Source organism: Macaca fascicularis, chromosome 1 (assembly GCF_037993035.2).
Source record: "Macaca fascicularis isolate 582-1 chromosome 1, T2T-MFA8v1.1".
Classification (NCBI taxonomy): domain Eukaryota; kingdom Metazoa; phylum Chordata; class Mammalia; order Primates; family Cercopithecidae; genus Macaca; species Macaca fascicularis.
In genome coordinates, this window is record NC_088375.1 from 29,115,571 (window position 1) to 29,138,174 (window position 22,604).

Below are 22,604 nucleotides of genomic sequence, written 5' to 3' on the forward strand. Positions count from 1 at the left end.
AATTCTCTTTCAATCACTATTCTCCTTTCTCTCTTCTATCAAGACTGTGCCCTATGAAGTTAACAATGGTCCAATCTCCAGAGTATTGCACTAATTCCCATTTGAAGCAATTATCTCACTGAGACTCTCAGCAACTCATAGAAATATTTCTGAAATAATCATTTAATTAACCCCAGCAGACATAAGAATAGAGAAGAGAAAGAGAAACAAACAAACCAAATAACCAAACTAGGTACAAGCTACTGGTGACATTGTAACATATAAAATTCTCTCTTCTACCACAAGCCTAAAAATTATTCAAAATACCTAATCCCAATGGTAACCAAAACATGTACTATCAATCCTCTCTTAATTACTATGAAGCAATAAAAGATTTGAAATCGGATAGTTTTATTTATACATATACCTAATTGGTTGGGCAGCAGATACATAAAAAGTTTCCTCTACTTTAAGAAATGCTACAAGCCCCAGACAGAGTTTTAATTTTAGAAATAATTATTGAGCACTGTATTCATATTGATTAGTAATATCTCAAGGATTTGCTTTTTGGCCTAAAAAAAATCAAGAAATTACAATATTCTGTACCTTCAATTACCACCTGGCTATTTTCCTTTTGTAAATTTTTCCTGTTCTGCCTTTGTTGTGACCCCTTTCCCTTTGTGATCTTCCCCTTAGAATCGGTGCCTTTTATCGCTACTCATTTCCTGACTCAGGTGAACTTACAGCCTAAGGTAAAAATGGGAGACAGCAAAGTTTGTTTTCTCCGTCTCTCCCCTCTTTCCCTCCCTTCTGCCTGCAGCTCTGTGAGGGACTAAATCTTCCAGATATTCTGTGCTTATTAACAACACAGCACCCTCTTGACTTGGAATCCATAGCTGTAAGAACTTAGTTTCTCCTGTCAGCTAAGAAAACTCTTGGAAAATTTTTGGTGGACAGTAAATGCCAGGTAATCCAGACTTCATTAATTTATGACATAAGAAATAAATACAACTTTTAGCCAAACTGTCCCCTTTATTCAATCATAAAAAGAGTTTGCTAAGACAATAAACAGACTGGTAATTAAAATATTTATCAGCTGGGTGCAGTGGCTCACGCTTGTAATTCCAGCACTTTGGGAGGCTGAGATGGGTGGATCACCCGAGTTTAGGAGTTCGAGACCAGCCTGGCCAATGTGGTGAAACCCTGTCTCTACTAAAAATGCAAAAATTAGTTGGGTGTGGTGGTGGGCACCTGTAATCCCAGCTACTCGGGAGGCTGAGGTAGGAGAATTGCTTGAACCCAGGAGACAGAGGTTGCAGTGAGCTGAGATCACACCACTGCACTCCAGCCTGGGGGACAAGAGCAAGACTCCATCTCAGAAAAATAAAATAAAATAAAATAAAATATTTATGCTATTTGGCCTGCCACAGTGGCTCATGCCTGTAATCCTAGCACTTTGGGAGGCTGAGGCGGGTAGATTGCCTGAGCTCAGGAGTTCGAAACCAGCCTGGGGAACACAGTAAAACCCCGTCTCTAAAATAAAATAAATAAATAAATCAATAAATAAATCACCTGGGTGTGGCAGCACGCACCTGTAGTCCCAGCTACTCGGGAGGCTGGGGCAGGAGAATGGCTTGAACCCGGGAGGCGGGGGTTGCAGTGAGCCAAGATCACACCACTGTACTCCAGCCTGAGTGACAGAGTGAGACCCCATCTCCAAAAAAAAAAAAAAAAAATTATCCTTTTATATATAATGTAAAATTTTACATATAATGTATAATATAAATATTATCATGTATTTAATATCTAGCCCCTCACAAGTTGGCCAAAGGCCTTTTTTTTGGGGGGGGGAACAGGGGGAATGGAGTTTCGCTCTGTCGCCCAGGCTGGAGTGCAGTTGCAGGATCTCAGCTCACTGCAGCCTCCGCCTCCCAGGTTTAAGCAATTCTCCTGCCTCAGCCTCCTGAGTAGCTGGGACTACAGGCGTGTGCCACCACGCCCGGCTAATTTTTTTTATTTTTAGTAGAGATGGGGTCTCACTGTGTTAGCCAGGATGGTCTCAATCTCCTGACCTCAGGTGATCTGCCTGCCTCGGCCTCCCAAAGTGCAGGGATTACAGGTGAGAGTCACCACGCCTGGCCCATTTTTTTCTTAGTTTTTGTTTTTCCGGACCCCCCAAAGGTGATTTGTTGAAGCACTAGCAATATTTTTCTTATCTTTATTAGCAAATGTACAACATCTGTTGATGTTTATAAACTGAGATTACATTTTCATGCAGTATTTGGGTATTTTGGTTTTCCTTACACCAGGCTTATCATGTTTCACAGTTTTTAACTAAATATGGTTTGCTGGATCATTGATAAAAAGAAAACAAAATTGTCAAATGCACCTAAACACTTAAGAAACACAACTGCTGATCCTTTTGTAGTTCATAAGTGTGATGATTCGGTGTTCACATGCATGTATGAGATGTGCCGCCCTCAAACCTTGTTATGACGTGGTCCATTCCCCATCCGATGTGAAAATTTAAAAATTTTAAACAAAGAAGAGAGAAAAAAGGAAAATTACTACTAATAAAGTATGATACTTTTATGATCATTTTGTTTTTAACTACCATAAAATTTCAGTGCCTACAGGATTATGGAATCAATCACAATGAGAAGGGTAGAAACTCAATAAAATAATTAGCAAATAAGGCTGGGCAATCACAAAGCAAATAGGTCATACTGTTTGGAGAGTGAATTCGTTTTCAGTAAGAAACTAGTTTGCTTGATTCCACACCACCAATTGGAAATTTGATAATGTTACCCTAAAATGGTTGTTTAAATAGAAGCGTTGTAAATTAAATGAGAAGTTTTCATTCCATCTGTCATGAAGACATTTTTAACAAATTTGTCTACAATGGTGGAGTGTCAGGAGAAGTGCAAATAATCCAAGTCAAAGTAAACTATAAAAGAGTATTAGTTGGCTTTAGATATTGTACCAGTACAAGGAGACTTCAGTCACATTTTCCCCAATAAATTGGAAACAAAGGCAGTAAGACTGCTCTCTAAAAGTTAAACTTTAAGATCACATACATAGCTAGGAGCAGAAATAAGCAAAGCCACCTTTAAAACACACACTGGTTTGATTTAACTGTAACTTGATTTTTCTTGAAATAATATTGCTAAGCGGTTTGGGTAGCCATGGAAACAGAGAAAGTCACATACAGGGGCACTTTAGGGCCAGTGGCCATCCAAGTGCTAAGGAGAGAAAGAGTACAAATCAACAGCTCAGCAGGATGTCCCCACCATATTGGAGATCAGTGCAGCCATTGGAAATTGAGAACTACTATTTTCAGAACAAAATTGTCCTGTTGTGAAGATAGATGAATCAAGAAAAGTCTATACATATAACTCCACTTGTTCAGAATAGGTGTTCATCAAGCAACCTTCTGATAATACCTTGGTTTCCTGAATAGGTTTGGCTACACAGAAAATGCACTCAGAGGGGCCAGATACAGTGGCTCACACCTGTAATCCCAGCACTTTGGGAGGCTGAGCAGGCGAATCACATGCGGTCAGGAGTTTGAGACCAGCCTGGCCAACACGGCGAAAACCCGTCTCTACTAAAAATACAAAAATTAGCCTGGCATGGGGGCGCCTTTGTGTAATCCCAACTACTCGGGAGGCTGAGGCAAGAGAATCACTTGAACCTCGGAGGTGAAGGTTGCAGTGAGCCAAGATCACGCCACCTAGGCAACAGAGTGAGACTCCATCTCAAAAAAAAAAGAAAGAAAAAGAGAGAAAGAGAGAAAGACAGAAAGACAGAAAGAAAGAAAGAAAAGAAAGAAAGAGAGAAAGAAAGAAAAAGAAAGAGAAAGAGAAGGAAAGAAGGCAGGCAGGCAGGCAGGCAAGGAAAGAAGGAAGGGGGGAGGGGGAGGGAAGGGAAGGGAGGGGAGGGGAAGGGAGGGAAGGGAGGGGAGGGGAGGGGAGGGGAGGGAAGGGAGGGGAGGGGAGGGGAGGGAATGAGAAAATGTACTCAAGAAAAGACAACACCTTGGGTCCATGCTGGAACACTGGAGACATTCTCTTTCTGGCAAAAAGTTAAAAAAAAAAGAAAGAAAAAAAAGTATTGGCTTTGCAGTTGTGAGTGTTCAAGCATATAAATTAAAGCTCTTGGAAATTAATAACTTAATACATGTCAGTCTTATGACCTTGGTTAATTTAAGTTCATCTGATTGCTGAAGTTGTTCTCCATTGCTCAAGACAGATGTTTTGGCTGGGCGTGGTGGCTCATGCCTGTAATTCCAGCACTTTGGGAGGCCAATGCAGGAGGCTTGCTTGAGCTCAGGAGTTCGAAACCAGCCCAATCAACATAGCAAGACCTCGGCTCTACTGGGGGAAAAAAAAAAAAAAAAAACAACGCCAGGTGTGGTGGCAAGCACCTGTAGTCCCAACTACTTGGGAGGCTGAGACAGAAGGATTGCTTGAGCCTGGGAGGTTGAGGCTTCAGTGAGCTGTGATCGTGCCATTACACTCCAGCCTTCGTAGCAAAGTGAGATCCTGCCTCAAAAAACAAAGAAAGATGTTTTTTGTGACCAGGACACTGTAGACCAGATCCTAGAAGATTGTAGAAATTCACTAAAGTAATGCTTCCTTGTCCTCTTGTGGATGATCAGTGGGCTTTCCCCTGGCAATGACCCTATATCAATAAGAAAAACTTTTTCTTTTCTTCTTTTTAATTTTTTTGAGAGTCTCGCTGCAGCTTCAACCTCCTGTGCTCAAGTGATCCTTTTGCCTCAGCCTCCCAAGTCCAAGTAGCTAGGACTACAAGCATGTGCTACTATGCCTAGCTAGCTTTTTTACTTTTTAATTTTTTTTGCAGAGGTAGGGTCTCACCATGTTGCCCAGATTGGTCTCGAACTCCTGGTCTCAAGCAATCCTTTTGCCTTGACCTACCAAAGTATTAGTATTACAGGCATGAACCACCAAGCAAGCCCAGACTTTTCTACTTCAAATTAAATCAGTGGGGAGGGAGGTGTTCATAATTTACCTCTGTTTATTATTTCATTTATTTTAATAATGAATGAAATAAATGCTACAGTGATAATTCCATGGACATACACCAGCTACTGGCGGGGAAGATCGTTCAGACCAGAAGTGGTAAGAAATCCTTGAATTTTTAAATAAGTCATAGGTAGTTCACAAAGAGGACAAAAGATACCATTTACTAAACATTCACCACCTGTTCTGACATAATATTATCATCATTATAGTCTCCCACTTCCAGATACACTCATCTGCCTATGTTACACTTGTGGTAAAAGCCAGCATGGGTGAACTTTACTATTCAACGGAGCTGAACACTGTGCTGCAGAGATCATATAAATAAACTGAATGGCTTATTTCACATCCATAATCAGGAACTTAAAAAGTGCTCTCAGTAGCCCATGTTACTCTGTTCCTCACACTAGTTTTACTTTCACTCTCTGTGATAACTTTCCAATACACCAAGACTTCTCAGCTTGCCCCCAAATTCACTGAGAACATACTGGCAAACTGCTGATTCAACCATTTACACATCCACCCACCAGACATAAGAGGGCTCATTTAACTGAGGCTTATTATCATCTTGTAAATGTGCTCAATTTAAGACTTCTTGGAAAGGTCTCAGGTCCAAGCTTCGTCCTGAAAAGATAATTCTGATTGCAGAAACTCCCTCCGTCCAGCAGGAAGCGCCAGCACCCTCTGCCGGCGTCAGGTCGCCACGGAGGCCTCACGTGATCCGGCCGTCTCTGCGCAGGAGTGTGGTCTTGCGGAGATTTGCCCTACGTACTTAGCGTCATGACGTAGTACGTAGGGGCTGGCTAGCCGCCATCTTGCTTCTTTTTCTCTCTCGCTCGCTCGCTCCCTCTCTGGAAGCTGCGAAAGTGCTTTGGCGGTTTGTCCATCCGCAGCTTCGGCTTTTCCAGTCCGGTGGCCCTTCCGGCCACCCCTTTAACCCCAGCTTTCCCTCCCCCTTCTTTCGATCAGAGATCGGCGGAGACCCTAGAAGTGCGCAAACTTGACACTCACCCACACCGGTAAGGAAAGCGAGGGTGTGGGGGCCGCGATCAAAGAGGGCCCCGTCGGGAACGGCCAGCGTGCGGCCTGGGGCGTGGGAGCGCACCCAGACCTTGGCGCCCGCAGGCTAGGGGGCAGCGTGGAGAGGGCCTTGGGTCCGGGCATCTCCCTTCTCTTTGATTACCATCATCTCTGTGTTTGGGGAAGTCGGCCTCCAGCTTGGGGAGCGGGAAACCGGAGTCAGACCCGCCCCATGTGGTCTGCAGCGGGAGTTCTGGACCGGTCTGTCTTGCTACCACCCAGACCCCAGTCCTGGCCCTGCGAGGGGATTACGCATGTTGCCGGGTAAGCGAAGGGGTTTTCCGTCTTCCTGGACTGGCGGACGTGCAAGTCTTTTTTTTTTTTTTTTTTTTAAGTGTGGGGTATGTGTTCCCCCAAACAACTGAAGGACTCAGCCGGGGCCTTCACTCTCTCTCTCTTCCTGTGTAGTGAGGGTGGGACTTGCAATGAGCAATGTATAGGAGGGTCTGGATTAAAGACCTGATGAGATGAGAGGCTCTTCGGGGAATCAAGACCAACCCTACTTCCGCTAGGGAAGTGCTGCCCAACTCCAGAGGAGGATTTGGGTAGTCTTTTCACACTCTAGGCCGCTCCATCCTCTAACTTGCGTGGTAAATCTCGGTAGGTCCCTGTCTTTGAGATAGCGTTGGTATTGGTGGTGTTAGGGTAAAGGCCCCGTTTTAGGACTGAAGAAAAGGGCATGGGGCCAGTGGAGACGTTGATAGAGGCTTCCTTCCTTTGCATGAGATGAATACCTTTAATTTAAAGGGATGTATGTGTGTTTTGACATTATTTGGCATCTTTTGAGGGTCTGACATGCCTGATCTTTGCTGGCTTATAAAGCTACCCGGATTTCCGCATTGGCTGGTCTTCAGCCTGGGTTCATATTCATACCTCGTTAGAGTACTTAGAATTGTACAGTAGGCGGCTCTGCTGTAAGATTTTCATTTGGAATGCACCAGAAGAATCGGAGGATTTTTGATTGTTGAGTACTTAATAGCTTACCCTGCAAATAAAAATAATACGGTGATATTAAGCACCTACCAAGCCTAACCCCAGCATTTTTCAAAACTAGGTTTCACCTCCCATATTGGTAATTAAGATGCTGCTTTGACTGGAGCCATTTTTAGGTGTGTGTCACAGATGCACTGCAGCATCTTTTCTGGCTCACCCCAAATGCATTGATCCCCTAAAAAATTAGGAATAGATTGAATTTGAATTTTGTCTTTAGCATGTAGTCAAATAGTATTTCTCTCCTTTTCTGTGAATGGATTTTCAGAATATAGCCTTTTTAAGTGATTTTGTTTGCTCTGCTTAGCTTATGTGTGGCTGTTCTCCATTAGGTGACCCTTTGCTATACACTGAGCACAGTAATAAGCCCTTTTCATACATATTTTTTTTAAATCCCCGCAACAGACCTTTGAGGGAAATGGTAATTTTGATCATCCCCATTTTACAGATGAGGAAATGAAATCTGAGAGAGTAGTCTGACCAAGGTCACTTAGCGGTTATTGGTAGTATTATGTAGGTTCAATTCCATACTGTCTGAACCCAAAGGGGATGCTCTATACCTTCAACCTGCCTTGTAAATTATAAACTGTAGTAACTAAATAAGATAAAGCATTATTAACTGGTAGTTTTTCTTTAGCTTGACTAGTTTATGAACATGGTTGCATGCTAAGGTTAAAGTGTTGCAAGTTGTAAAAATGGATTATATCCACTTTGGAGGTGGGGTAGAGGCTAATTTTTTTGCGTCCCTTTCTATTTGAGTGCTTAGAGATAACTTAAAACTAACTCTACCATGTCATAGATACAATTTCTAAATTTGAGCATCTGACATATTATTGGTAGAATACTCCCTCATCTGTAAAATGGTGATGATAATAGGACTTTCCTCAAAGGCTTATTATAGGAGTAAAAAAAGATAATGGATAATATATGTAAAGGACTTCTTACTATGCTTAGTACATCGTAAAAGGTCAACTAATAACGGGGGGAGAATGGTAGGATATTAGTAGAAGAAAATACTCTCTTCCAAGCAATAAATAATCTGTATATTCTCAGGGTGATGTGTATATTTCTTTAGGTATATAAGAAAATTTCACCTCCCCTTATCCCTAATATATCTATTTATATGCAGGATTTTGCTGCTTAGCCATTTCTTTATGCTCTACAGTAAATATCCTTGGGATGAGTATCTTGTTCATAGCTGAAAATGCAGAAGTTCTGGCTCATTCCAGTCCCCTGTCTTCTTCTTACCCCCACTCCACACTCTTTACTGATAAGATTATCCCTGTCTCCCTCCAAGTGTCACCCCTAAACACTGCTTCAGTTTGTTGAATCAGGTAACTTGTGTTTTGGATGCTATTTATGTCATATTTATAAATGACAAGGATTGATGATTGGTGAAATGTTACATAAGTTAGTACAGAATTGTATTCTTACAGTGAAGGAGATAAAAAAGTTGTATCTGAGTTATGACATACTTTTGCTTCGGTAAAGCGTGATTTTGTCACCTTATGAATAGGACAACACAATGAAAGCTTATCTCAGTCTATGTTAATTGTTGCTTACAAGTCTGAGAGTTACTATGTTAGTTTTCTGAGTCACAACATTTTAAATTCCTGGCTAATCTCATTGATGCATCAGCCAGAACACCTTTGTGGATAAATGCGTTCTATAGAGAGAGGGTAACTTTAGTAAATTTTCTATTTAAGAGACAGACCTAACTCTGTTGCCCTGGCTGACCTCTAACTCCTGGGCTCAAGAGATTCTCCTGCCTCAGCCTCTCAAGTAGCTGGGACTAGAAGTGCCTACCATTGCTCCCAGCATTGCCAGTTACACTTCTAGTCCTTATTTTCCTCCAAGTTATCAGAAAGCATGTTTTGGGGCCTGTGACTACATGCCAGCAAATCCAGTCAAACAAGGGCTGTTACTTAGTTTCAACAGGAAATTTTTGTCTGATTGGCAGACATGATTGGCTGATATCTAAGAGTCTGAACAAAAGATTGCAATGAAATTATTACGTGAAATATAGTCAGTGTGATATACTCACCCCTGTGTGGTGCTGCTATGTCCTCAACATTAAGGGAAGATGGGATATCATTTGTGGAGCACGTCTGGTATTAAAAAAACTACTGGATATTATGTATGTAGCATACTACATAGCAATACATAGTACCTAGTAATTTTTCTATTTTCTGTGTTCTGATATTAGTTTGTTTTCCTCTACTAGACTGTTTCCATGTCCTCATCACCTTGTATGGTGGTTGGCGTATACCTAGAGTTTATATGTTATTGAATGAATGAGGGTCAGAAACACAAAAGAATAGACCCACAAGATTAACTGATAAATATCTTATTGGAGCGAAAGGAAATGCTGTCAGGTTTTTTCCTTTACCTCTAAGAATAGTATCACAAGTAACCTTCAAAGAGTTTGTGTTAAATAGCATGCATTGTGAGATTTATTTACATCTGATTTTTAAAATTTTTAGCTTATTCAACAAAGATTAAATATTCTTTTAATTTTGTAAGGCCCAGTGAATCAGAGCAATATGGCATTTGGTCCACTCCCAAGGTGTTCACAGCCTTGAGGATTAATGTTAAAAGTTATCTTGTAATCTTTGGATTCATGCTAGAAGATTAAAAAAGTGTATTAAGAAGGTAAGGGAAATTTGGTGCAGAAAATTACTGATAGTACAGATTGAGTGCCTAGTTGATTATAAGTGAAACAGTGATGGCTAAGAAAAATCAAGAATAATTGTGATTATTATTTCTTGAGCACTTACTATGCCATGTACTAAACTATTTTGTGAATGATCTATTTAAATCCATACTGCAGAAAGCCAAAAAGGAAGAGATTTAAGTAATTTGCTCAAAGTTACTTAGCTTCTAAGTGGTAGAAATGGCATTTGAATTATTGATCCAGAGCCTGAGTGCCTAACTCAACTACATGGGTTTCCTAGTGGCCGGTATTTTCCAAACTTAAATCATTCACAGTTTCTGCTTCGTCTCAAACCACCTGCCTGTTACTTAATATTTTTCTTCAACTCAATTTGCTGTCTTTTAATTGAATGAATTTAAAAGAAATTTTTTTTTCTTTTTTAGATGGAGTCTCACTCTGTTGCCTAGGCTGGAGTGCAGTGACGCTGTCTTGGCTCACTGCAACCTCTCCCTTCCGGTTTCAAGTGATTCTCCTACCTCAGCTTCCTGAATAGCTGGGATTACAGGCGCCCGCCACCACGGCTGGCTAATTTTTGTATTTTTAGTAGAGATGGGGTTTCACCATGTTGTCGGGCTCATCTCGAACTCCTGACCTCGTGATCCGCCCACCTCGGCCTCCCAAAGTGCTGGGATTACAGGCATGAGCCCCCGCATCTGGCCGTTTAAAAGAAAATTTTTATGATTATTTGGCGTTAGCATCCCCCCAATGTATTTTAAAATAAACATGATTTTACATAATTTTCTATGGATCACTTAAAATCATCCAATATACTACCAGTCTTTGTATTCCACCCTTTGGGACATTACTGCTATAAGAAATGAATACTGGATAGGATCAGGCCACAGTTACAGTTAATGAAGGTCAAAAGCCTAGAATGGAATAGATTGATAAAATAGGAAATGGCAGCATTACAGGAATAGAGATATGAATTAGAGTCTTAACCACATACTTGAGACAACCACTTTCACGATAAACTGCAAAGGAGTAGGTTTATTTAGATAGAGAAATGTAATAGGATGTCTAGGACAGTCTGTGGCAAGGGAAAAACAAGACAAAATAAGGAAGCCACTATAGAAATCGGGGCAGAAGAGAATAATCTAAAAACAGGATTATTAGAGCTAAATGTAGCAGAGTTCAGAAAAATATGTGACACGTAGTCTTTGGATTCGGCTGTGAGATCCTTGGTGACCTTAAAATAATCTAGGTCAAGTTACAAAGGTGAAAGGTTAAAGGGGTAGGAGGAAAAATCTCTTGATTTTTAGATATATTGAATACTCAAAGTGGACTCTGGACTAATTGTTTTAAACAATTGTTTTAAACCTAGGTTTAGTCCTTTTTGTCACTTTGTGCCAGCTGTTAATTTTGGGGCAAGTTAACCTGGCTTAAGTTTTAAATATGTTGATTTATGATATAAGGATAATATCCATTTCCCCTATCTCAGAAGACTGTACTATATTTCTATATATCTTCTGAATTTAATATTCTTTAATATTACACAATATCAAGACATGGGTCTTGACCATATTTAAAGCAGAAAAGAGAACCATGAAAAGGGAAAATTAAAGATAAAGGGAGGATAGGTTCCCTATGAGGTTGGAAGATCCCTTCTGAATAAATCTTGAGTGTGAAGGATAAGAGATGGATGCATGTATGTGGTTGGAGAATGGGTATCCAAGTTAATAATTCATTTTTTTCTTCGCTGTTTGCCAGTGAACAATCTGAAGGTACAGGGCTGCTATATATGGTTGTGCAGCTTGTGTACTGCCCAACGACGCTGGACTGAAGGAAGCAACAAGTCAGCCTGTGTTCTGCTTACAGAGTCCTGTGCCCTAGCTTAGGCCTCCCAGAGGAAACTGCGCCTCCACTTCTCCTCTCTCCGAGGCGTCGGCTCCTTGCCAAAAGTTTCTGTATTTCCCCAGAAGGATGTATTTTTCCTAGTTACATAAAGGCCCTATGGAGACCAATGGATACTCTGAAAGACTCCTTAAGGAGACATATTAAGGATACATTTAGAACAACATCAAAAACAATTGGGAAATTGGAGAAATGGTCACTAAGGAGCAAAAAACTTTGAACTTTTTGCTAAGATGGGTTAGGTGGTTGGGCAAGCACAGAATTCTAATTTACCCAGTGTGCTTTAAAAATGTGTGTTGTAGGCCGGGCGCGGTGGCTCAAGCCTGTAATCCCAGCACTTTGGGAGGCCGAGACGGGCGGATCACAAGGTCAGGAGATGGAGACCATCCTGGTTAACACGGTGAAACCCCGTCTCTACTAAAAAAAAAATACAAAAAACTAGCCGGGCGAGGTGGCAGGCGCCTGTAGTCCCAGCTACTCGGGAGGCTGAGCCAGGAGAATGGCGTAAACCCGGGAGGCGGAGCTTGCAGTGAGCTGAGATCTGGCCACTGCACTCCAGCCTGGGCAACAGAGCTAGACTCCGTCTCAAAAAAAAAAAAAAAAGGTGTATTGTAGTTTATTAAATATTTTTATTAACCAGGAAACTATATTAAATATCATAGTTTATTGAATTTCAAAGAGGAGCGATAAGAGTAAAACAATACTTAACACAATTTAATCTTACCCAAAAACTTTGTAATTTGGGGGTTTAAATTAAAATTTAGATTTTTGGTCATGTGGCAAGTAGTTTGATATATAAGTAACTTTTTAATGTTAGGTTTTACAATTAAAGCTATATAAATTTTATGGCTCTTAATTGAAGAAGCACAATAGGGAAGGTACACAGTTACTTCTGAAGGTTAGGAAAATGGAACAGAGGAATTTTATTTTGAAACCAGAAAGAGGACATTGAAAACAAAGGAGGCTTTAGACAGGTGAATTTTAAGTTTATATTTAGAAATTTGATTTGTGGTGTACAGTTCTATAAGTTTTAGTACATACGGATTTTTGTAGTCCCCACCACAACTAGGATACAGAATGTGGAAAGATAAAACATCTCCCAACTGTAGAACTAGAGTCTTCTGGCATTTGGGAGACAGGGAAATTCTCTTGAAGCAATAGCTATTAAAGGGGGATGGAAAAAGCCAAGAATGGCCTACGCATGCTGATTGGTTTTCTGATCAGACAGAAAAAATATTTTGATTATACTGTTATATTTATGACAAACTTGAACATAGAAAGAATGAAAGTAGGAGAAAGAAAAAGGAGTTGGATGTGGTGGCATGTGCCTGTAGGCTCAGCTACTTGGAAGGCTGAGGTGAAAGGATCTCTTGAGCCCGGGAGTTTTGGAGGGTAGCACACTATGTGCTACATATGGATTGAGTGTCTGCACTAAATTCAGCATCAATAGGGTGTCCTGGGAGTAGGGGACTAACAGGTTGCCTGAGGAGGGGTGAACTGGTCCAGGTTGGCAACAGAGCAGATTAAAACTCCCATGCTGAGCAATAGTGGGATAGCCACTGCACTCCAGCCTGGACAACATTTAAGGTGACCCTGTTTCTTATTAAAAGCAAGGCGGTAGGGACATTTTTATTTATTTATTTATTTATTTATTTTAAGACAGAGTCTCTCTCTGTCACCCAGGCTGGAGTGCAGTAGCGCAATCTCGGCTCACTGCAAGCTCTGCCTCCCGGGTTTTAGCAATTCTCCTGCCTCAGCCTCCTGAGTAGCTGGGATTACAGGTGTGTACGAGCATGCCTGGCTACTTTTTGTATTTTTAGTAGAGATGGGGTTTCACCGTGTTGGCCAGGCTGGTCCCGAACTCCTGACCTCAAATGATCCACCTGCTTCGCTATCCCAAAGTGCTGGGATTACAGGCATGAGCCCCCGTGCCTGGCCGGGCCGGGGAATTTAAAAAAATAAAATAAAATAAAATAATAAGGGAAGGAAGGAGAGAAAGAAGGAAGGAAATAGGTTTACATGTTTTAAGATTGGATATTTCCGTGGTAGAAGAAGAGAGCCAATGATATGGAGGGATGTTAACCAATTCTCTACAGTTAATAAATTTAAAATTAATATTCTGACTTTTAAAGGCAACCCTTTGGTCATCCGAAAGATTAACTGTAATTCATGATGCTAGATGAGCATCTTGGAGCAAATACTTCTCTTTCAATCCCATAACATTCAACATACTTTGGCCTTGCAAAAAATCAGTTAACTGGGTGGGGTGGCATGTGCCTGTAGTCCTAGCTCCTCAGGAGGGTGAGGTAGGAGGATCACTTGAGCTCAAGTTCAGGGTTGCAGTGATGGCACTGCTGCACTCCAGCATGGGTGATAGAGTAAAACTCTTGAAAAGAAAAATAATACATAAAGGTTGACTAAGAAACTATCTGTGCTTTGGGCCTGAAGCGATGGCTCACCCTGTAATCCCAGCACTTTGGGAGGCCAAGGTGTGTGGATTACTTGAGGTCAGGAATTTGGGACCAGCCTGGCCAACGTGGTGAAACCCCATCTCTACTAAAAATACAAAAATTAGCCAGTTATGGTGGCAGGCGTCTGTAACCCCAGCTACTCAGGAGGCTGAGGCGGGAGAATTGCTTGAACCTGGGAGGCAGAGATCCTGCCACTGCACTCTAGCCTGGGCAACAGAGCAAGACTCTGTCTCAAAAAAAAGAGAAGAAATTATCTGTGCTTGGGTTTTTCTTTTTAATATATTAGTTTTGCAAATATTGATTACCACTAAATAAGCTTTTGTTATGGGCTTTACAGTATTCTAAGAGCTTTATACACACTTTGTTAATTAAATCTTGTAATAGTGTTGGAGTAGATATTATAGCCCACCCAGGTAAGGAAGTAAAAATTTGTTGAGATTAATTTGCCGGTGGTCACCTAGCTACTAAATATTAGAGCTAGAATTTAAACAAAAACAGTTTTAAGAGAAATAGTTGTGTAATTTTAACAATTTTAAAATACGTAAGTTGTTAAAAAGAATGCCCTGGCAATCACCTCATTAAGTAATCGGTAGACAGACAGCTGTAATTTTTAAGGACAGGAGTTTTTAGTACAGAAAATTTGATAGCTACATTTCTGTTCTGATTGTTAAGGCTTTATCCTGCTCCGGAAACTTAATTCACATGTTTCAGGTTCCAGGAACAGTCTGAGCCCTTCCACTATCCTAATTAGAACTCCAACAGATTTATTTATATTACACTTTGTTTTTTTAAAAATGACCATTTTGGATGTTTTTGCTGAACTGCTATTTGTAGTAAAAGAATTCAACATATGGTGGTATTCTTAGCTTTACTATTATAGTGGCGAATGTACTCTTAAAATATTTGACCTTAGAATTGCTAGTTCATTTTGACTACTAGAAATGGAAGAGACCTTATAAGTGGCCAATTCAACTTCTTACTCAAAGCAAGAATTATCTTTATAATATTTCTGACAGGTAGTTCTGGTGAGGGCTCTTCCTAGGTTGTACACAGCCACCTTCTGACTGTATTCTCTAATGGAGAAGAGAGCAAGCTCTGCTATCTCTTTTTATTAGAGATACCTCATGGCCCACACAACCTCATCTAAATCTAATTACCTCTCCAAGGCCCCATCTCCAAATATCAGCCCAGGGGATTTAGGGCTTCAACATACGAATGTCAGGGGGCACCCATCAGTCCATCAGCACCCCGCCCCGTTTACGATTTATAGAGCATTGGTTCTTATGCCTTTTGGTTTTTTTTGTTTTGTTTTGTTTTTGCAGGGTCCCTCCCTGCCTCCCAGGTGCAAGGGATTCTCCTGCCTCAGCCTCCCTAGTAGCTGAGACTGCAGGTGCATGCCACCACCCCCAGCTAATTTTTGTATTTTTAGTAGAGACGGAATTTTGCCATGTTGGCCAGGCTGGTCCTGAAGTCCTGACCTCAAGTGATCCACCTGCCTTGGCCTCCCAGAGTGCTAGGATTACAGACGTGAGCCACCACAGCTGGCCTGATTGTTTTGTTTTTTACAAGTTACAAAAATAATACAAAGAATTCCCATATTCCTTCATTCAGATTCCCCACTTGTTAATATTTTACCATATTTACCTTATTTTCTATATAGTATGCACATAGGCACACACACACACCCTGTGTGTTTGGTTTTTAATGTCTGCTGTCTAAACCCTGTCATCACCAGAAACCTTAATTAAATTTATTTCACAAGCTCTTGTTATTACTTGTACTACAAAATGACATTTCTAGCAACAAATCGATACATTTGGAGCGTGTGTGTGTGTGTGTGTGTGTGTGTGTGTGTGTGTGTGTGTTGTTTTGTTTTGACAAGGTCTCACTCTGTTACCCAAGCTAGAGTGCAGTGGTGCAATCATTGGCTCACTGTAGCCTCAACCTCCCAGGCTCAAGCGATCCTCCTGCTTCAATCTCCTGAGTAGCTGGGACCACAGGCATGTGCCACCACATCCGGCTGTTTTTCTGATAGAAACAAGGTCTCTCCATGTTGCTCAGGCTGGTCTCAAACTCCAGTGCTCAAGCCATCCTCCCAACTCTGCCTCCCAGAGTGCTGGGATTACAAGCATGAGCCACCATGCCCCACCAATACATTTGTTAATAGAGATGTTGCTGTGTTTTGTTGCTATTGTGTTTTATCTTTGGTATCTTATTCTGTATTGTAATGCAGTACGTTTGATAATGAAAACATGAATCATTTAGGGTCTCTTAAGTGACTTTTATTGTTTTATATTTCAGTTAATTTCTTTTTTTTTTTTTTTTGAGACGGAGTCTTACTCACCCAGGCTGGAGTGCAGTGGCTCAATATCGGCTCACTGCAACCTTTGCCTCCCAGATTCACGTCATTCTCCTGCCTCAGCCTCCCGAGTAGCTGGGACTACAGGCACCTGCCACCACGCCCGGCTAATTTTTTTTGTATTTTTAATAGAGACAGGGTTTCATCATGTTAGCCAGGATGGTCTTGATCTTCTGACCTCGTGATCCGCCCACCTCAGCCTCTCAAAGTGCTGGGATTACAGGCATGAGCCACCACATCCGGCTTGTTAATTTCTTAAAATGAAAGTTCAATCCTGATTTTTTAAATAATGAGATTGTGTTGGGCACTGGCTTTGAAGTCAGCCTGGATTTAATCTTGACTCTACCACTTTCCAGCTCTGTATGTTTTGAGCAAATTACTTTACTTCGCTAAGATTGCTTCTTCATTGGTAATATTCAGTGATTTAGGCTTTAAGCCCTTCTTAGTCCTAATCTGGTATTTATTTTTATTTTTATTTATTTATTTTGAGACAGGGTCTTACCCTGTTGCCGAGGCAGTAATACACTGGCACAGTCATGGTTCACTGTGGCCTCAACCTCCTAGTCTCAAGCCTTCTGCCTCAGTCTCCTGAGCATCTGGGACTACAGGCATGTGCCACCAGGCCTGGCTAACTTTTATTTTTTGTAGAGATGAGGTCACCTGTTGCCCAGGTTGGAGTTGAACTCCTGGACTCAAGTGATCCTCCCACCTTCGCCTTTCAAAGTGCTGGGGTTACAGATGTAAGCCACTGCACCTGGCCCTAATCTGGTATTTTTATGTTATACTATGTCTTTAGAGCTCAGATTTTGGTGGGGCTGTGGGGGGATACAAGGTCTCCCTCTGTCACCCAGGCTGGAGTGCAGTGGCATAATCATGGCTCAATGTAGCCTCAACCTCCTAGGCTCCAGTGATCCTCCCATTTTGGCCTGCTGAGTACCTGGGACTACAGGCAGGAGCCACCATACCCGGCTAATTTTTCTTTTTTCTTTATCTTTTTTTCCTCTTTTTTAAGAAAAGACAAAGTCTTGCTGTGTTGCCCAAGCTGGTCTTGAACTCCTGAGCTCAAGCCATCTTTCTGCCTCTGCTTCCAAAAGTTCTGGAATTACAGGCGTGAGCCACTATGCCCTGCCAATAATTACTATTTTATTGCTAGAGCTTTTAGTCAACCTTACTGAAATCACCAGTCCTTTCTGCTCTCCTCATTATCTTCTGACTTCCTCTCTTAGTCCATTCATGCTGCTGTAACAAAATGCCTGGGACTAGTTAACTTATAAATAACAGAAATTAATTTCTGTTGGTACTGGAGGCTGGAAAGTCCAAGATCAAGGTACCGACAGGCAGGATCTCAGCCTCCAAGATGGCACCTTGTTCATGTCCTCAGGTTACAGAAGTGCATAGCTGGTTCCCCTCCAGCCCTTTCATAAGGCATACATCACATCCATGAGGGCAGAGCCCACATGGCCTAATCACCTCCTAAAGACCCCACCTCTTAATAGTGTTGCATTGGGGGTTAAGTTTCAACATGAAATTTGGAAGAAACATAGGCATTCAAACCATTTTCTTTCACTGTCTGGATTAGACTTCAGTAAAACATTACTCAAGAAATTCTGGCAGTATCTTCATCCACCTTGCTTTTCTTTACTAATTTACTAATTACTGATGCAACTGTAATCTCTGATTCAGTCCAGCTGCTTTTGTGCTTTCTACCACTCCCGACTCCCTAGATGTCCTACTGGACATTGAAGAGAATCATAACTGTACAAACTTGGGAATACTGTATACCCCTGCTCCCCAGCTTCTACTAGACTTTCTTTTTTTCTGTTTTTGAAGGGGAGACTGGGTCTTGCTTTGTTGCCCAACAGTTGCTATCATCGCTCACTGCAGCCTTGAACTCCTGGGTTCAAATGGCCCTTCCACCTCAGCCTCCTGAGTAGCTGGGACTGGGACTATAGACGTACTCTACCATACCCGGCCAATTGTTCATTTTGCGTAGAGACCAAGATCTCTCACTAAGTTGCACAGGCTGATCTGGAACTCCTGGGCTCAAGCATTCCTCCCTCCTTGGCCTCCCAAAATGCTGGGATTATAGGCGTGAGCCATGACACTCAGCCCTACTAGGCTTTCAGTGCTTCTTGCCAATGTCTTGGCTTTCACATTCTCCCATTTGCTTTTCAAACTTTTTCCAGCCTCCTCAAATTTTTAAACTCTACCTCCACTCAGTGGATGGGGAAAGCATGTCTCTTGTTCATCTGTTCCTAGCAGTGCGTGATATATGGTAGACCCTGGGTAAATATTTGTATGATTGAATAGTGGAACTAATCATTTTGAGTTTGAAGTTCCAACAAGAAATGTAAGTGATGTTTTGTAGACCATTAAAACTGTGTATCCAAAGATTGTAGCTTGAAGGAAAGTTTTGAGAATTGTGTTTACTGAAAATATTTGAAGCAGTGAAGAGCAGATGAAATGGCCAAAGGAGAAAGCACTTATTAATAGAAAAGGGAGAGATGGGCTGGGCACGGTGGCTTATGCCTGCAATCTCAGCACTTTAGGATTACTACTCAGGAGGCCGAGGCAGGTGGATCACTTGAGGTTTGGAGTTCTAGACCAGCCTGGCCAACATGGTGAAACCCTGTCTCTACTGAAAATACAAAAATTAGCCGGGCCTGGTGGCAGACACCTGTAATCCCAGCTACTCTGGCAGCTGAGGCAGGAGAATCGCTTGAACCCAGGAGGCAGAGGTTTCAGTAAGCCAAGATCATGCCACTGCAGTCCAGCCTGGGTGACAAAGTGAGACTCAAAAAAAGACAAAAAAGAAAAGGGAGCGATGGCAAGAAGAGACAGAAAAAAAGTTAACGAGGTTGAAAGCTGTCATAGTCATGGAAACCAGAGAAAATGGTTTACACAGAAGCTATTTACCTTTTATATTTATATGTGATACTTGACTATTATCAATTAGTTAATACACATTATTTCTTGATTTACAAATGTTCTGTAAAACACTTTTAGAGTATACTTCTCTGGAAATTGTTGTAATTCATTTTTAATGTTAACTACTTAAGTCTGGGGGGGCACTGTATTTTCCAGGGGAACTGAACTCATCATGAGAATAATGAGGAAAGAATAGTAAACAGAGCTTGGATATTTAGAAACCCATTGTGTCCAGAAAGAAAGTTACGTCATTTAATTGAATTTAGCAAATAGCAATTTGCTGAAGTATGGGGGTTATTTTTCCAAATATACTAAATTTTCAGTATTACTTAAAATTAAAGTTTTCTTTATTAAAACTAGAATCTTATAGTTTTGAGTACCAAAGGAATTTGAGAGACCATAGCTAATCTCTTTAACAAATGTGGAAACCACTTAGATTTTTTCCTCCAGATTTTCTCTCTCTTTTTTTTTTAATTTAAATTTTTTTATTTTTAGAGACGAAATCTTGCCGTGTCACCCAGGCATGAGTGGACTGGTGCAATCACAGCTCACTGCAGCCTTGAACTTCTGCTCAGGCTATCCTCCCACCTCAGCCTCTTAAGTAACTTGGACTACGGGTGTGCGCCACCATGCCTGGCTACTTTTTAGTTGTTTTGTTAGAGACAATCTCACTATGTTGCCCAGGTTATCTCCACAGAGTTTCAATCTATGATAGCTATCCTTTCATGAAAAACATCCTTTTGTTATCACTGTTAAGTGTCATTCTTTGATTTTAAAAGGTTAATGTAAATATTATAATAAACCGTTGCCTTCCAAATTTCTTTTAGACCTTTTGGAAACAGTCTGCTTTAAAAGCCCTGGCTTCCTTTTTTTTCCTCCTAAACTTCTTCTTTCATTTCAGTACTTTTTGTTCTTCCCCACAAAAACAAAACTGTTACAAGGTAATATTTGCTGTTCAAAATATGGAAAATGCAGATGCACATGTCTTGTTTTGTTTTGTTTTTTTGAGACAGGGTCTCACTCTCTTGGCCCAAGGTAGGGTGCAGTGGTGCCATCATGGCTCACTGAAGCCTTCCTGTGCTTCAGCAGTCCTCCCACCTCAGCCTCCTGAGTAGCTGTGACTACAGGTGTGCACCACCATACCCAGCTAATTTATTTATTTTTGTAGAGACAGGATCTCACTACCAGTTCAGTCTGGTCTTGAACTCCTAGGCTCAAGTGATCCTCCTGACTTGGCCTCCCAAAGTGCTGGGATTACAGTCATGAGCTACTGTGTGAACAGGGCTCACTACAGCTTTGACCTCCTGGACTCAAAGCAGTCCTCCCTGCCTCGGCCTCCTGAATAGCTGGGACTACAGGTGCCCACCACAACGCCCTGTTAGTTTTTGTATTTTTTGTAGAAACAGAGTTTTGTCATATTGCCCAGGCTGGTCTCAAACTCCTGAGCTCAAGTGATCTGCATGCCTTGGCCTCCCAAAGTGCTGGCATTACAGATGTGAGCCACCACTCCCAGCTGAGGTGTACTTGTTTTGATACATCTAATTACAATGAAAAATGCTAGTTTCTTACCAGCATTGCTCAGTTGGTCATAGACCCTTGAATTTAAAAGATGATTTTCTCTTCCCTAAACAGAGAAAGAAAGGTGTGTTATTCAGAAGGTTTTGTTTTTACAGGCTGATCCTCTGCCCTTAATGATTGAGAGTTTTTGATACATGGCAAGTAGGACAGTAATATAAAAAGTACTAACATTGTAAAAGTAATAAAAAAGCTTTTCAAAATTAAAATTGATGTAGGTAGAGGATATACTTCTTTTGATATCCTCTGTAACTGTGTGGATGGGTTTTGAAATCAGAGCTGGCAAGCTGAAGACGAATGCTACTGAGCTTGCTGTTTCAAGGGTTTTGGGATTACTAATTATGTAAATTGTACCATTTTGTTACTTAAATGTGGTTATGCTGAGTGCATCTGTGCCTACTCAGCAATTGAGATTTTTTTTAACTAGCTTTTTCCTTCAGTGGGTTTTCTTGGCCTTAAAACCTTTTTTGTTTTTTTGTTGCAAATGAGAGATGGGGTCTTGCTGGTATTGCCCAGGCTGGACTTGACTTTTGGACTCAAGTAATCATCCCACCCCACCTTCTCAGTAGTTGGGACTCCAGGCATATACCACCACACCCAGCTTTTTTTGTGGCATTTGGAATAAACTCAAGGATAACACTTCTAATCCAAGGCTCTGCAAAATGTGACTTTTGCCTACTCTGATTTCGTCTCCTGCCAGTCTCCCTGAAGCATGATCAGTGAATGTTCATGTAAATGTGTTTGTAGGCCGGGCATGGTGGTTCACCCCTGTAATCCCAGCACTTTGGGAGGCTGAGGCACGTGAATCACCTGAGGTCAGGAGTTCAAGACCAGCCTAGCCGACATGACAAAACCCCATCTCTACTAAAAATACAAAAATTAGCCAGGCATCGTGGCACATGCCTGTAGTCCCAGCTACTTGAGAGGCTGAGGCAGGAGAATTGCTTGAACCCAGGAGGCGGAGGTTGCTGTGAGCCAGTATCACGCCACTGCACTCCAGCCTGAGCAACAGAGATTCCATCTCAAAAAAAAAAGAAAAAAGAAAAGAAACTGCCAAATTGTTTTTCAAAGTGATTGTGCTATTTTCATTTCCAGTTCTTCCATATTCTTGCCAAAACCTCATATAATCATTCTATAATTTTAGCAATTGTATTGATTGTGTGGAGGTATTTTATTTTGGTTTAAATTTGCATTTCCCAAATACAAATGATGCTGAGTGTATTAGTTTGTTCTCACATTGCCAAAGACATACCCAAGACTGGGTAATTTATAAAGTTAAGAGGTTTAATTGACTCACAGTTCCACATGGCTGGGGAGGCGTCACAATCATGGCAGAAGGAGAAGCAAAGCCAGGCCTTACATGGAAACTTCCCTTTATGAAACCATCAGATCTCTTTAGAATTATTCACTATCACAAGAACAGCACGGGAAAAACCCACCCCCATGATTCAGTTACCTTCCACCGGGTCCCTCCCATGACGTGGGAATTGTGGGAGCTACAATTCAAGATGAGATTTGGTTGGGGACACAGCCAAACCATATCACTGAGTATATTCATATGCTTACCTGCCATTTGTATATTTCTGGTGAAGTGTCTCTTCAAATCTCCT

The 22,604-nt window shown here is 41.3% G+C and overlaps 1 protein-coding gene and 1 non-coding gene across 23 annotated transcripts in view; both read left to right on the forward strand.

Annotated features, from left to right (window-relative positions):
- Nucleotides 1-2,395: 2,395 nt before the first annotated feature.
- LOC123571201 (small nucleolar RNA U13) lies at nt 2,396-2,498 on the forward strand. Its single transcript, XR_006695381.1, has one exon. It is a non-coding gene; the product is annotated as a small nucleolar RNA U13 (small nucleolar RNA).
- A 3,311-nt stretch (nt 2,499-5,809) lies between these two features.
- The window catches only part of PRRC2C (proline rich coiled-coil 2C), a 106,726-nt gene continuing 89,931 nt past the window's right edge, over nt 5,810-22,604 (forward strand). For all 22 annotated transcript variants that reach the window (XR_012422036.1, XM_005539987.4, XM_045392758.3 and 19 more), the window contains exon 1: nt 5,810-6,043. The gene's annotated coding sequence lies outside the window, so the exon portion shown is untranslated. The remainder of the gene's footprint in view (nt 6,044-22,604) is intronic.